The following is a 16,434-nucleotide window of genomic DNA, read 5'->3' as shown; positions in this document are numbered from 1 at the left end:
TGCCAAATCTGCATTGTGTATCTCCCGAGATCACAAAGGAGTGGCTTCACATTGGTGTGCAAGCATTTCCATGGGTCACACTCCCCTCCAGGATTGAAGAAAAAGGGTTAAAAACACAGATCTGTTTATTTCTAAAAAGGTTTACATAAGCTTTTTCCAGTGAGTATAAGGCAGCCTGAAATCTAACAAACTTGCATCAGGAATTCAGTGCATTATTTAAATATAATAATTTCTGCAACCTGAGCACAGATGTTAGAATGGCTATCAAACAATTGAAGAAAAGTAGTACTCCAATTATATGGATATGAAATAAACACATTATCACTGTGTTAGAATATAAATTTGGTACAGCCATTTAAAAAAAAAAAAGCATTGAAAGTTCTTAAGAACTAACAATAATAATTCTGTTTGCATTTCCAAAATAGGTAAAATCAGCATGTTAAATGGTTGCATTCTCATCTTCACTGTAGCAGCATTCATAATAGCCAAAATAAGAAAACAACTGAAGTGTTTTTTGTATGAAGGATACAACAGGAGACTTTTTCCAGCTTCAAGGCACTCAGATACTTCCTTGAGAAATTATACTCCCTAAATTTATACTGCTCTCTAACAAGGTAAGTCCTAAGTACTGATATTCACTAGACTCACAAAAAATATTAGATGTGCAAACTGTGGAATTCTCAAATCAGACAGCTGTAAAACACAGGACCCAAAAAAAAAAAAAAAAAAACCAGAGGGGAGAATGAGAATCCTCTGTCATAAATTCCACAAGGGTGACTCTTAGCACAAAGACATTCTGACAAGTTGTCCTGACTTGGAGAGACAAAGGGAGGACAGAAACACATATATTTTGGTAAAGGTTGAGTAATTTTTCTCCATTTTCTATCATATGAAATGCTCATAAACAAACAAAAAATATTTTGATTTTTTTCTATGGTACTGGAGATTTGACAGAGGGTAATGTTAAATATGAGCCCATATTCAGCCCTTCTTTTAAATTTTTGAGACAGGACTTTCTAACTTGCCTATAGTCTACCTAAATTCCAATGTTGATCTTGAAATTGCAATCTTCCTGCCTTAGCCACCCGAGTCTATGGAATTATAGGCATGTGCCACTGCACCAAGCCAGAAAATAAACTCATTAAGAAGTTCCATCCAGTTATTGGTAAAATAATTTTAAAAAACTGTGTTTATTTCAAATGTAATATGGCAAAAGCAATTGATAATATTTGGGAGAGGGGAATTTGTCTTGGGAAAATGGACAGGGAATTGGAATTTTAGGAGTTTGTTGACATATATACATAAAGGTTTAGGCTAGGAGTTAGGGTTCTGCATTTGACATTTTGTTTCCATTTATTGAGAATATTAAGGAGGATACAGACAGTGTGGCATGCACCTATAATCCCAGAAACTCAGAAAACTGAGCCACAAATTCAAGGCCAGACTCAGTAACTGTCTCAAAATAAAAAATAAATTAAAAGTATGAGGGATGTAGTCACAGTGGTAAAGGATTTCTGGGTTCAAACCATGGTACCAACATCTCCCTAAAAAAGAAAGAAAAGCAAGCTCAGAAGAAAGAACTGAGACCCCCATACACCATAGTCCCCTCATGCAACAAAACAATACATGGAGTTGTGATTCTGATGATTATCCCACTCCTCAATCCACCACAGTCTTGGAAGGTGCTGGAATTCTGCCACTAATTTGCTTATGTAGAACTTCAGGTAGGGGCTGAAGATACACTGCAGGGACAGAAAAGGACTCCTACTGTCTACTGCTGACATATACCCCGCTTGACTGGCCAGTGGGGAATTCAGAGCTGACCTGCCTCAGAGGAACACCCAGGCCTGCATATACTAGAGATTACCATATAGATTCTAGTCCAAAATTGCAGATCCCAACATAGTCACTGCAGTCAATTTCAAGCAGCATCACTCCCAGTCTTAGGATGCCACTGCACACTAACCATTTATTGGCTTTTTGCAGGTCTCAGTGTTCTCCCCATAGATCTTCCTGCACCTGCACACCAGAACAAACCAGGTCCCCTGAAAATGAAAGAGGGTGTCTAGACATGGATACCAACACTGGCAGGCTCCAGAGACAAAAGTCATACCTGATGGCTAAGCCTGCTTCTTTTCACTGACTGTGTGCTGTATTGATCAATGCTTACCTAAAAGCTTCTGGATAGGGTTTATGTCTTCACATGCTCAGACTGAGTCTAGTGAGTCCTCTGAGTGATAGGAGGTGACATCAAATTTATAAATGAATTAAGTCACAATGGCAGGTTCTGGAATGCAGCTTTTTTTTTTTTTTTTTTTTTTTTTTTTCCTGTTGAGGTGCTAGGAATTGAAATCCAGATCCTCAGAATGCAGGTTAAGTGAAAGCAAAGTTTCCTTGGAGAAGTGGAATCCAGCCAAATTAGGAGGATTGTGCATTTTACCTTGCATAAGACCTTTTCAATTTGTGGGTTACATATGTCTGTATATGATTCATGGATAGAAGCAATTGACTACACTATAAAACTTTATTTAACTTCCCTGCTTTCTTGTGATGAAACAGATTGAACATTGAACTGGGAAGGAACCCCTATGGCAGAAATATCCAATGATAATAATATGTGAGGAGCAAGGGTAATTAAATTTTTCTAGTATTCACATAAAAATAAATAGAAATTGATTTTAATAGCCTAACAATATATCCAATATGGGAATATTAACATTATGTGACCAAAATATATTACTAATGAAATACATGAATTGTTGGAAAAGCACTCTAAAAACTATGTCAAGCCTCCAGAATATCTCAGTTCACAGGACCAAATTCCAACTTTGAGAGCTATGCTTCCCCTTAACCTCAGGGAGATAAAGGTCCTGACCACTGCTTTTTATGCTAGAAGTGAGGGATAAAATTTCTTACCAATATTTCTTCTTACGTCCAAAAAACAGGAGAGACACTGCCCTGAGTGAGAGCAGGGAACTTTAATCAGAAATTTTCCAAAAGTAGCCTTTTTTCCACAAAATGCTGGCCACAGTCCATTCAATTTAGTTATCAACAAGCAAAAGTAGATGAAGTTCCAGGAGTTGGGGGTCTATGATATTATATCCACAGCTTTGAATCTATAATTTAAATGCACTAAAGATAAACTTTCTATTTTGCAATTTGGTCTTAGACCTAATGGCTAGTCTATAACCTTTTTTTCCTCCTAAGATCCATACCCCTCAACCAATAAGCAAATGGGCTTGGAATCAAGGTGAATTGTGTTTCCAGGTATGGTGGCTCACATCTGAACTCCCAGCAGCTTAAAAGGATGGGGTAGGTGGGTTGTGAGTTCAAACCTAGCCTCAGCAACTGAGCAAGACCCTGGCTCTAAATAAAATATAAAAAATTGCTGGGGATTGGCTCAGTGGATAAGTGACCCTGGGTTCAATTCACAGTACCAAAAACAAACAAACAAACAAAAAAACAAATTGTTGAATTTGAAAGCCCAAATAACCTCCACTACACCACATGACATATTTTTCTTATTATTTTAGGACTTACTGACACTTAGTCAAGAAAGCAGGATTTCTACTTGTGTGCCTGTTAAGTGTGTTTCTACATACTACTATATAATATATCTTTTTTATGATTTATGTATTTGTGTAGAGTGTCTTTTGCTTACCATCTGATATCTGTTATGGAATAAACCATGGCCAGGATTTGATAGGATAAAGTCTACTTCTGGAAACTTTCTAGTTAAAGCTGTCTGCTCTCATTCAGGGCCATGTCTTTCCTATTTTTTTGGACCTGAGAAGAAATATTGGTAAGAAATTGTAATCCTCTCCTGAAAGAAAAGCAGGCAAGTCTATGTCTGTGTATATGTAACCAAAACCTTTTCACATAGCTAACTGGTTATGAAACTTCCTATCTGGGACCTATGGAAATCCTAGTTCAATTTATAACAAGGACATACATGATCCAGAAATAATCTCAATATTCCTTTATGAATCAGCAATTGATACAGGTTTCTATGTCATTTTCTAAACATAGCTGACCATGGGTTATATAGGCATGGAACAGAGAACTATTTTATTGGGACGTAGAGTAAAAGGAGGACAAGGAGAAACATGTTAGTTGCACCACCTTAAACCACTACAGAATTAGAATCTGGAATTCAGACAAGGAAGACTCAACCTTTAAATTCAGGCATGTGCAAGACATGTGTGCCTACAGTGAAAAGGTCATTACAAGATTTGAAAGAAAATTCATGTGAGTGGCAGACAATGGATCAACAATTAGTATCTGTATGGTGTCTTCCAGGTGTTTTGTCCAGCTGTGGGCCATAGCACATACAAATATTGGTAGCCTCCATAAAGCACATTATCCATCTTTATCTTTGAAAATTATTCCCATTGTAGAGATGAGAAAACACAGATTTCTGGACATTAAATGGTAACTCAGCAGCACACAGATATCTACCTAGAGACAGAACTATATGAAATACCTTTAAAGCTTCTCAAAGTCTGGTTAGTTCTTGATATGAGGATGTTGATCTGGAGAAACTTTATTCTCTTCCCATTTTGAAGAGAATGCCTAGAGAAGACATCACAGAAGCAACATAGATTTTTTTTCTTCTTTCATATTAATGAACTCTTCAGAAACAGATCTACCAACCCAGATTCTTTATGAGGGTAAATGTTAGAAAACTACTGTGTACAAAAAAGGCACATAACAGGCCCAGAACTTGAGTATGACTCAGGAAAAAAAATGAATTTAAAAGGCATATAATAAATTGAAAAAATATGTAACTCTTTCTAAAAATAAATGTTCTCTTGTTGCTGTCTCCACAGTATGTCATTCAATAAATAATAAATCATGTGTGAATATTTCTAGAATTTGCCAAATCTTATCCCATGTGATTTTGTATTAAACTCCAAAATCCAGACAGTAGAATGCATGATCCACTGCCAAAAACATTAAAAAAAAAAAACCTTAAAGAAAGAGAAGTGGATGTTTTTCTGAATGTGTCATTCAACAATTTACTTGCCAAGTTATTTTGAGGAAATATATTCATTTTCCTACAGCCTCGAGGAAGAGAGAGTTCCCTTATTTATTTTTCCTATTAGAATTTTCAAAGATAAGCCCTAGATTCCCATTTAAAATAATCTCCAAATATAAGACAGACAAGAAACCTATAATGTATACTCAATGAAAGAAAAAAGGCAAATCAATGTTTTTTAATAATTAAAAATAGCACCATTATTCCCTGAAATCAAACTCTGTCTTTTATCTTTGAAACCAGAAACCACAAAAGAAAGGCAGGTAAGAGCCCTGAACAACCAATTCATATAGAAGATATGTAAGTGTTCAATAAGCATTAAAAAAAATCAACATCTTTAGAAATTAGAGAAATATAAAATAAAATCTCATCATACACAAAACTAAATAGTATTGTTGAAGATATACTACTCAAAAACTCAAGAGGAGTTTAAATTATTATCTACTTGTGGAAACTCTTTTGCTATTGAAGATACATGATACTACCCACCACAGAAATATTGAAATTACAGCACATGTGAACATGATAACCAGTAAGAACACAAGAGAATTCATCCAAACACTTGAAACAAAGGCAGATGGTTCAAGGGAATGTACATCTGGGAAGAGAGAAATAGTAATTTCATAGTGGGAAAAATGGTCACTAGGGATCAGTCACATTTTTGGCCATGGTATATTCATTTTAAAAATGATAGGGGCTGGGGAGATAGCTCAGCCGGTAGAGTGCTTGCCTCGCAAGTGCAAGGCCCTGAGTTCGATCCCCAGTACTGCAAAAAAAAAGATATAAAACACCATATTTAAGTTTAATATAGGTGTAATATGCATATGATGTATTCACATGTGTGTTTAGAAAATAGGTAGAACTTATGAGAAAATAAAATTCACCAGAAGCACAAAAAAGACAATTGCAATCCCATGTGTAGATGATAAATCTCATCAATATAAAGATGACAATTTTCCCCAAATTAATCTACAATGTATTAATCAAAATAACCATGTACATATATGACTATATTACAGTGAATTGTACTTTTATGTGTATCTATATAGCACTAATTTTTTAAAAACAATAAATAGAAGGAAAACAGGAAGGTAGATGGAGAAAGAAAAGGGAACAACTAGGCACTGAAGTGAGGAAAAAAATATTCCATGACTGCATGATAATGTCAAAATGAACACAAATATTAGGTGTAACTATAATGCAATAATACAAAAATCAAATGAACTACTTTTAATGAAATAAGGAACTGAAGCATACAGTTCTAAAATTCACCACAAAGTTAAATATATATAAATTTAGCCAAAAAACATTTCAATTATAAGAGCAAGAGAAATCTCATCATTACCTGACATTCACAAATATTATGAAACTATACAATTACGATAATCATCAAGGAATAACAATATAAACAAAATGCACACATGAACCCATATGTATGTAAAAATTACATACTTAATTGTAATAGAAAATCTAGGTAAATCAAACCACAAGGCCAGTCTTTGCAACTTAGCTAGACCCTTTCTCAAAATAAAAATTAAAAGTGCCAGGGATGTAGCTCAGAGGTGAAGTATTTCACCGTTCAACTTCAATATCAAAACAAAGCAAAATAGGAAATTAAATAAAAAATTAAATGAAAACTAGTTCGCTCAGGAAGAAGGAAGTTTTCTATAGACCAGATGACAGCTCCTGTCTGGGAAGATGCTGGGCCACAGACACAAACCTGCCAGATAGGATTTGAGTCAGGGGCTAAGGGTCCCCTGCAGGGATAAGGAAGGCTGTAAGGGGTCTCTGCCACTGATATACTCCCCACCTGGATGGCTAGTGGTACCCCCAGAAGAGGGCTCAGACCTAGACTTGAGAGACTGCCTGGAATCATGTCCACCAGCTCCTGTTCCCGCCATAGCCAGTACCCGGTTCCAAGAGCCTCTCTCCCACAGCCTCCCTCCCCAGACTCATGATGCCACTGCACACTCACCATTTCCTGGTGCTCAAAAACCAGGCCTGCTCCCTCGGGATCTTCACCTTCCCCACAGCAGAGCAACCGGGGACTACAGGAAGTGAGAGTGAATCCTGGTGCTGAATGGCAGGAATGGGGGATGCAGGAGAAAAGAACCCGCCAGATTGTGGAAGCCCGCCCCCTCCTCGCTGGCTGCACACGGGATTGGACAGTTCTCACTTAGTGCTTCTGATTAGACACGACTTCAGACCATGCCCCCAATATTAGTGCAGGGAACCTTCTTTTTGAGTGACAGGGAACAATGTCCAATCCAGTCACGAATAAGGCCAGAATGACAGGTTCTTCGTTGCATTTTTTTTTTTTTCCTTTTGAGATCTGGCAATTACAACCTAAAGCCTCCAAACAGCAGGACATTTGCTTAACCTTGCATATAAGGTAATTTCAGTTTATGAATTATTTTTGTCTGTATAATTTTCGTGAATGAAAATAATGTGATGACAATTTCTATAAAATTTTATTTAACTTTTCTGCTCTCTGGTCCTGTTAGAAGACAGATTGAACATTGAACTGGGAAGCAATACGTATAGCAACAATGTCCACTGAAAACAACATGTAAGGAACAAGGGTAATTTAAATATTTCTAGTATTCACATTAATAACATAAAAGGAAACAGTTGAAATTCAGCATATACAGAATGGTAACTTTATGTGACAAATACACAGCACAGCACCTACTTATATGAATATTCCCCATGAAGCCCTTAGCCAATTGAGTACTCTGAAACATCCAATTGCAAAGATGAGAAAACACAGGCTTCAAGATATCAAATGGCTTCTCAGCAACATGTGTGGAAACTGAGAAGTGTCCAGGATAGAATTGTATGAAATTCCTTCTAATCTTCTCAAGGTCTGTTTTGCTCCTTATATAGGGACACTTAGAGAAATAAGAGTCTTCTCCATTTTAAAGAGAGAGCTGGAGGAAGATATCCCAGGAGGTACTTTGACTGGAAAGACTATTTTTAATCCTTTAATGTTGAGAGAAGACTTCAGTAACAGAGCTATGACAACCCAGATTCCTCAGGACAAATGCTTGAGACTGCAGAGTGCAAGAAAGCCTAACACAGGGCTCAAAATCTGAGTATGAGTCGGGGAAGAAAACAATCAAAATGACTAATAATCAACTAAAAGATAACTACAACTTCTCACTTGGGAAATTGCGGGAAAATAATGGAACAGTGGAATTTTATTTTCCACATAGACAAGAGATTAATCACGAAAAATAACTTTTTAAATACCAACACCCACAGAATACTGGATGCAGAGAAAGAGATACAACCAGAGATTTCTTGTGGCAATGAAACTTCAGCAACCCTTCTGTGATGTGAAGTAATAATCTGAATGTAGCTATAAAAATGTTACATGTACATATTCCTTCACTCAATATTTTCTTTCTTTGGAGTCTGTCTTCAGCAGGAGACAAGTCTATGTTACCAGCTGAATTTTGTCCTCTCCCCAAATCTCATATATTGATATTGCAAATACCTAGCAACTCAGACTGACTCTATTTAAATATATGGTTCTTAAAGATATGATTAATGTTAATCCAGTTAATTGTTGTAGAGTCTAATCTAATTAACTCTTTCTCCCTATAAGAAGCAGCAATAAGGACACAGAGAAGCACAGAAAAATGCCATGCAAATATAGAGACAGAACATGGCAATCTGCATGTCACAGAATGGGTCTCAAAGGAAGTTATTCCAGCAAGTATCTTAATATTCAGAATATGGAATTAGCACAAATAAATTTTTGTTTAATCTCATCTATGGCATTGTTATGACAGCCAAATGATACTGACACAGTCCACTAGGACACATATATACTGTTCCTGCAGTATGGCTGACTGAAGGTACAATTGACTCACATAATATTCCACTAGCATTGAAAGGCTGAACTGCTGCTATAAATGGCATTTCTAACTGAAAAATTATGAAGGCATGTGAAGATACACTCTTCACCTGCTTGGGCTATAGAAATTTGTTTTGTGGTATGGCACAGTCATGAAATCATGTAGACTACTTTTATGTCATCTGTGTAAACCTCACTCCTCTTTGTGTTAATAATTTCCTGGTGATAAAGTTGTCAATGTTTAAGTCTTGTAAAAGAACTCAAGTTCAGTGTGGATGACTGGTACATGGGTACCTAGGACAAGTAGCAAAAACAAAAATAGTAGCTTGAGAAAAGAAATATTCATGACCCGGCAACATTAAAGAAAATGTATGAAAATATTTGCTCTCTTATTTCTACAATCTGGAGATTTACACCTGATAGGTTGCGAGGGGGAGTAATACAGTCCAGATTTCTTTGAGAAATGGAATGTAGGTCATTCAAGTGGTAAATTCCTGGAACAGGGTTTAGGGGAGTTCCATATATGGGTATTGTCCTGCACCTCTCTTGGCCATCTCCAATTTCTGCCTGTGGAGATCCTTTTCCAGAAAGCTCCTTTAACCTTAGATCAGAGGTATTATTGTTGGTTGTGTAGTATACTTGCTCATTCCCCAAGAAGACAGAATTAGCAAGTAGCTCAAGCATGATCTTCATGGAACTCTGAAAAGAGATTATCTTACATGTAGGACAATAATCAATGTTGACCATTCTGACTGACTCCACAGGGGACAATCCCACTGAAAAACTTTATACCCAGATTGGGTATATATAAATATATGCATAGGCCTCCATGCAGTGGTGACACTGGGTTACAGAATGAGGTCTATGGATAAATATTTGAGCAGAAAAACTAACATCCGATAATAAAATATCCACCCTGCAAGCCTTGTCCAGTGCTACAAACATGAGAATTCTGCCACAATTTTAACATGGAATAACCTACTTCTGAAATTGCAGGTCCCCTGCAAATCATGCCCACCCTGCACACACAGAAGGGGAAGGTCAAAGGACTTCTCACATGTGATCATGGAAGAGGACTTGCCTGGATTGGACTTCTCTGGGCTGCCCTATTTTATCTGTGGGTGGCTCTGGATAAGTGGCCATAATGGTCTGGTGTAAAGACTGAGTCAAAATCTGATTTTTTGTTCCTAGAACCTTGGAGGTTATGGAGATATGAAGAAAACATCCAGCTCTTTTGCCCAATTGCCTTCACCATATGAACTGAATAAGAGACCATCTCTAGAATATGTGTGCCTGGTTACCAGAGTTCTAAGTTCTTTTGGGTTCTAATGCTAAGAAATTGAGGTCTCTTTTTTAAATTTTAATTACCTGGGACTCTTGACATAATAAGAACATTCCAAAGTATCTTTTGGGGTACTAACTTAGAATCTGCTCATCTATGCAAACTTATACAAGCAGATGACCTTTCAACCCATTGGAAAGTTGTCAATGTATCACTGCCCACTTTGGTGGAGGCTCACAGCAGACTGTGCAGATACCCTCTAGAAGACTCATTTGTGGATGGTAAATATTAGAACTTGATTTTTCTCCAACTGAGTTTAATCTATATCTTGAACTTGCATTCTGGCTGTAGGCAGAAAACAGGGATCAGCAAAGAAGAGATAGTCAGAGAGCACAAACTCTTCTAAAACCGAGCTTGCCAGTGGGCCATTTTTTGAAAGAAATACCTGTGGTGGCCACATGGTGGCAGCCGTACACAAACCAAGGCCAACCTCATGCTCTTTCAGATGTCCTACCAGTCACCTGGATCCCAGGCAGTGGGTACTCCCCTGCCTTCCTACAAAAACCAGAAGCCCTGACCAGATGTACATCCTTCTTTCAGCTGGAAACTGCATTTTACAAAGGAAAAAAAAAAAAAAAACCAGCATCACAAACTTTTCATCCTTGCTTTCTTGCCTTGATGCATACAGAGATAATCTGTTTCAAAAGGGAGATTCACTTGCTCCCCAAATTTCAGTGATGCAAAAAAGTCACATAATAAAGAGAAATGTTATTTTTAAGAGGGGCTCAAGGATCTCTCTCTTTTTGGAAAAAAAATTGGCTTTCATTGTGAGTTTGGGAAAGTTGATTCTAGATTTTCCTCATTTGGTAAATAACTCCATAGACTTGCCAATGCATAAATAAAGCCTCTCACTAATTCACTAAGTACTTAGTAGTGTACTAAGAAGTAGTACACTACTTCTTTTTGCCCTAGTTCAATGTGAGAGATTTTGAGACTCCCTGCTCCCTGGGATCTCTTCACCTATGATGAATGTAACTGAGGGTGGGATCCTTTCTGCTCCTCTGTACAGCACCCTGAATCTCTTCCTTTCTCTCAGTTTCTAATACTGTTGGCAGCTTCCACCAGGGGAGAGATTCAGAAAATAATGAAATGTACTTAAACACATTTAATCAACAAGCTATGATGCATCACTTTTGTCCCATGTTCCTTTTTTACTTTTACTTTTCAGTAACAGCATCAAATGTATTTGGGGGACCACTTTTGCTCCATTAGTAAAATGGGAACAATGTTTCTCCTGAAGGATCAACTGGGAAATTTAAGGAATACCCATAATTCCAGGGATATCCAGTCTTGCCCATAATGATGAGAAAAATAAAAGTGAGATGAGAAGAGGGATGGGAGCAGGGGACAGGATAGAAAATGCAATGACTCAAGGCCAGGAGTCTTACCTTCCTCATGTGCAGGCTAACTGGAGCCAGGTCTGGTCAACAGGTCTTGATGAGAAGAGTGGGTATTTTTCTATCTAAGAGCATTTTGCCATTTCCCTAAAGGCCATATTCATAGTTAAATCAAGTTTAGACTGGTAACAAATATGACAAAATTCCTCCTAGTCATGGCATGTTATGTGCCTCTGGTACTCACAACCTCAGTTTAGTACACTCTTGACTTATCAAATTTTAATTAAGTCAGTCATTCCTTCTTGACACATTGGGCCAGGTACTGCACTGAAGGGTGACAGAGAATCTCTGGCATGGTAGGCATGTTGCAAACTCTCATATGATTTTCTGCCAGTGCAAGTAGCAACTCCAAGAAGAAACAAAAACATTCAGGATTCCAGGAATTTTTTCTCCTTCTAGTATTAATAAGCAGCATGTCAACATATGGGCTTTAACTGTGCTTTTATGAAGGAATTCCCTTGTGGGGTCCTGCTAGCAGACCAGGCAGCAGGAATAGAGACAAAGAGAATTGTCACAGTGGTTGATGGCATGGACTGGCAACGACAAGTTCCCTTACAATGCTTCAGGAACACTGAGATAGAAAGTGTTCATATGTGAATAGTCACCTTGCATTGTAAATTTTCTGAGGTGAGGGCCAAGGCTCGATACCCATGCAACATTGACACACTCAGTCCTCTATGAATGTCAACTTCAAGACTGAATATTTAGGTTAAAAAATAACCTAAAGATGACTTGGATTCTGCAAAATTCTGTGTGATCCTTCTTGACATGGACCCTCCCAAGAGGTAGGATAGGCTAGGATGAGTTCCTGGTCAGAAGTCCAAGTGACAACTGTGTAGGGCATGCAGAGCCCTGTAGGGTGTCCCAGGTGGCTCTGAGACTCTGAGTTGGGAGAAGGACTGTAATGGGGTCATATCCTTTTATATTTCTACAAACTGCTTCAGAAGTTCACTGGCACTACTAGAGTTTTATATACTTCAAGACCTAGTAGGATAGCATCAGATAGCACTGTAGTAATCTCATCATAAATGCAATTTATTTTTTATACTTGAGCAATATCTTAATGACAATTAGTGTTTTGTAAATATTTTAGGTGTATCCGTTTTATTTGTTTTTTATGTAGTGATTTTCTCAATTCCTTTTTTTTTGTGTGTGATGCTGGGGATTGAACCCAGGGCCTTATACTTGTGAGGCAAGCATTCTACCAACTGAGCTATATCCCCAGCCCTCAATTCCTTTTCTTTCAGTGTAATGGATGGACAAGAGAATGGTAACAAGGAACTATAGAAGATTAATCTCAAAAAAACCAAATGATTCAATTAATAAATGGGCAAATAAATGAACAAATACTTCAAAAACAAAAGAAATACAAATAGACAACAAATATACCCCAAAAAATGTTCAACATCATTACTAATTGGGAAAATGTCTATCAAAACTACACTGAAATTTCACTTCCCACAATCAGAATGACAATCATCAAGAATACAAATAATAATAAATTCCGGATATGATGTGGAGAATAATGAACAACTTTTGTTAGTGGAACTGTAAATTAGTACAACCACTATAGAAATAAGTTTGGAGGCTCCTCAAAAGACTAGGCATGGAATGACCATATGACCAAGGTATACCACATCTCTTCATTTATCCTGAAGAATTAAAATCATTATACTACAGTGGTACATATATACCATGTTTATAGCTTATAGCTGCACAATTCACAATAGCCAAACTACAGAAATATCCTAGGCATCCATCAATGGATGAAAGCTAAAATAAATGTGGTATATATACAAAACAGAATTTAATTAAGACATAAAGAAAAAAGTAAAATTACGTCATTTGCAGGAAAAATGGATAAAACTAGAGACAATCACGTTAAGTGAAAAGCAGTCAAAATCAGAGGATTAAGGGTCATATGTCATATGAGAGGATAATGCTAGGGAGGATAAAGGAAAACAAAGCTGGAGATGAATCTCCTAAAAATCCATGGAAAGATCAGTAGAAGAAAGGGACCTATGGGTGGCTGTTGGGGAGAGAGGAAGCAAGTGCTGAGGAGTGATATAGGCCTAATTATATGTTTATATTGTGTGCATGTACAAATATGTAACAGCAAATCTCAGCATTTTGTACAACTATAATGCACTAATAAAAATGTGGAGAATAAAAGATTAAGTCCATCTGAACATCATGGCACATGCTGTAATCCCTGTGTATTAGGAGGCTGAGGCAGAAGGATTTAAGTTTAAAGCCAGCCTCAGCAAAAATAATGATCTCAAAAAAAAAAAAAAGATGTTCTCAGCAACTCAGTGAGACCCTGTCTCTAATTAAAATACAAAAAAAAAAAAAAATAGGCTGGAGATGTGACTTAGTGGTTGAGTGCACCTGAGTTCAATTTCTGCTACCCTCCCCCAAAAAAAGATTAAGTCCATAGAATCCTTGAAAATGACCTAATTCTTCCCAACTGTAAGACCATGACTTTGAAAGTCCTACAAAGTTATTTCTGCCTTCATTGGCCTCTCCCTATGAAAACAAAGTTAAAAGTTACATTTTACTACTGGACTGGAGTGAATTAAATATAATCCAGGACAGATTGTACTATTCATTTTTCTTTGTATTTAAAAATAAAACAATTCCACTTTAGGTTGGCACTGTGTTTTGGTTTTTTTTTTTTTTTTCTAATGGATAAGTCAACTCTGAAATTTCTTGCTTTTTTCTGTATTATATATACATATTTGTCAGTACTCATACATTAACCAAAATGCTAGTACAGACAAATCATTTTTTACTAAATACATATTAAGAACTACAATACATATTAAGAACCACATCAACTGAGGCACATTTCTTTAGTTAATAGAACTGATATAGCCATGTTGTGGATTCCAGTTACTAGGGTGTCAGAGCAAGGTTCACTTCTGATTGAATAAAAGTACTTGCAATTTGATTAGGCTAAACAGGACGGGACAGAAGCTTAGAGCACTGCTCACTTTTGATTGGATAAATGCACTGTGGTCTTACTGGATTAAGCATCTACAAGAGCCTCATGTACTCGAGACTGCTGACTGAAAATGATACTCTCATTTCATTCCTGCTTGTACTACATGGAGGCTTCTCATTTGTGTTGGTAAATCTCTAGGATAAAATTTCTCACATGCAAATATTTATGTAAAAGTGGTGGAAATGGAAATTTGTCTATCTTGTGGAGACATCTAAAACCTGGACTGTGGATGATGACCATTCTGGCCTCATTGACCATGTGAATGCTGCAGTGAGGACCAAATGCCTTTGCTGCTCAGGAACTAGGTCCAACTTTTTCTCCCAGTGGACCCACCCTCTAGAGCATGAGGAAGAGAAAGACAGTCCTGGTGTTCAGTTCCATCTTACACTTTCTCCCTTTTACTTTTCCTGAGAGAGCTGGAGACTGAAGCTCCAGAAATCTTGAGAGTGTAACTGGATCAAAATCAGTGCAGAACATGAGAACTTTTCAAATGTCTAGTGACAAAGGGTTGGTGCCTTCTAGGAAACTTAGGCAGAGCAAATACCCTCCCCCTTCAAATCCATATTTTTTTATTCAAGTAAGAAATATCTCAGCCATGTTGCTCAGACTAACAAGCATGAGTTTATTGAAGGAATAGGATGAGGAAAAGGGAACACTCTCAAGGGAGAGAGTGAGTCCTCCCAGAGAGGAGAGGGCCTCCTCTGCACTCTACTTTTATTAGTGTCCCAGAGACATTTCCAGATAGTCCCATCCAGGTCCCCCTCTTAACTTTTGACTGACAGCTGGATGATTTCAGACTGTCAAGTCCACAATGCCATAACAACTCTAAGTCACTTTGACCCATGCTGACCAGTTCTCATTGAATTCTTTACTATAAATCCTTAGAGATTTTATAATTAGGAGGAATAGTCTTTATCTCCCTGAGTTTCAAGATCTGGTCTGTGGAAAGGGTCACAAAAGTTTCCCTCTTTAGGGTAACTTGGGTTCTTCTTATTGATATTATTTCAGGCCTTCTTTTTTTTTTTTTTTTTCTCCTGCTGATAGCATGTATTTTGCTGACAATGGGACATAGACTGTCCACTGAGACCAGGCAGAGATGTGGGTAATTTGCTTCTTGGAACAGAAAGCATGTGCAGGTCCGCACAGTGAACCCACTTTACAGAATTACACCCTTAACCTCATGTTCACATCACACACATTCTTCTGTCCCCTATCACTTAGAAAGATGCAATCCAGTTGAAGTCATATTATGGTTGAGTATGGGCTGTCCTTACATGAACCCCATGTTTACAGACCAACATCAGTTTCACCAGAGAACCTGATAGTAATGCAGATTCTCAAGCCAAATCCCAAATCTACAGTTTCAGACTCAGGGTGTCTTGGGAATTCTAATTTTCACAATCCCTGAAGGTGCACACTTGGGGATGACCACCTATGTCCTGTTTGGTCTCTTCTCCAAGAATACAATCTTTATCAAACTTTGAAAAAATGCCTTTTTATGATGGCCTCACTGACTGACATTCCAGGCAGACAGGTATCCAGGATTGGCCAGTTATAATCCAGGTACAAAGACCTTGAGATCCGAGGGATTGGGCACCCAGTTCTCTTTTGCCCAGGAATTTAGGGAATTCTGTGGCAGTGTCCACTTTGAGAAGCTCAACCATACCCAAACCTAATAGCCAAAACCCTGTAAACATTTTAATATTTAATTATTTTCTGGGAGTGAAAGCAATAAACAATATGTTGTTTAAGATGCTCTGAAAGTCGAGTCTCTGAGCTTTGATCATTATT

The 16,434-nt window shown here is 37.5% G+C and overlaps 1 long non-coding RNA gene and 1 pseudogene across 2 annotated transcripts in view; both read right to left on the bottom strand.

The window, feature by feature from the left end:
• The window catches only part of LOC306646634, a 154,021-nt gene extending 146,879 nt beyond the window's left edge, over positions 1-7,142 (bottom strand). Inside the window, exon 1 of the long non-coding RNA XR_013759905.1 lies at positions 7,014-7,142. This is a non-coding gene — a long non-coding RNA (uncharacterized lncRNA). The remainder of the gene's footprint in view (positions 1-7,013) is intronic.
• The window catches only part of LOC306647158 (flavin-containing monooxygenase 5-like), a 636,328-nt pseudogene that overhangs the window by 290,480 nt on the left and 329,414 nt on the right, over positions 1-16,434 (bottom strand). The window lies entirely within an intron of this gene.

This window comes from Sciurus vulgaris, assembly GCF_902686455.1.
Source record: "Sciurus vulgaris genome assembly, chromosome: 16".
In the NCBI taxonomy this organism is placed as follows: Eukaryota; Metazoa; Chordata; class Mammalia; order Rodentia; family Sciuridae; genus Sciurus; species Sciurus vulgaris.
This window is presented reverse-complemented; position numbering and strand designations above follow the sequence as displayed.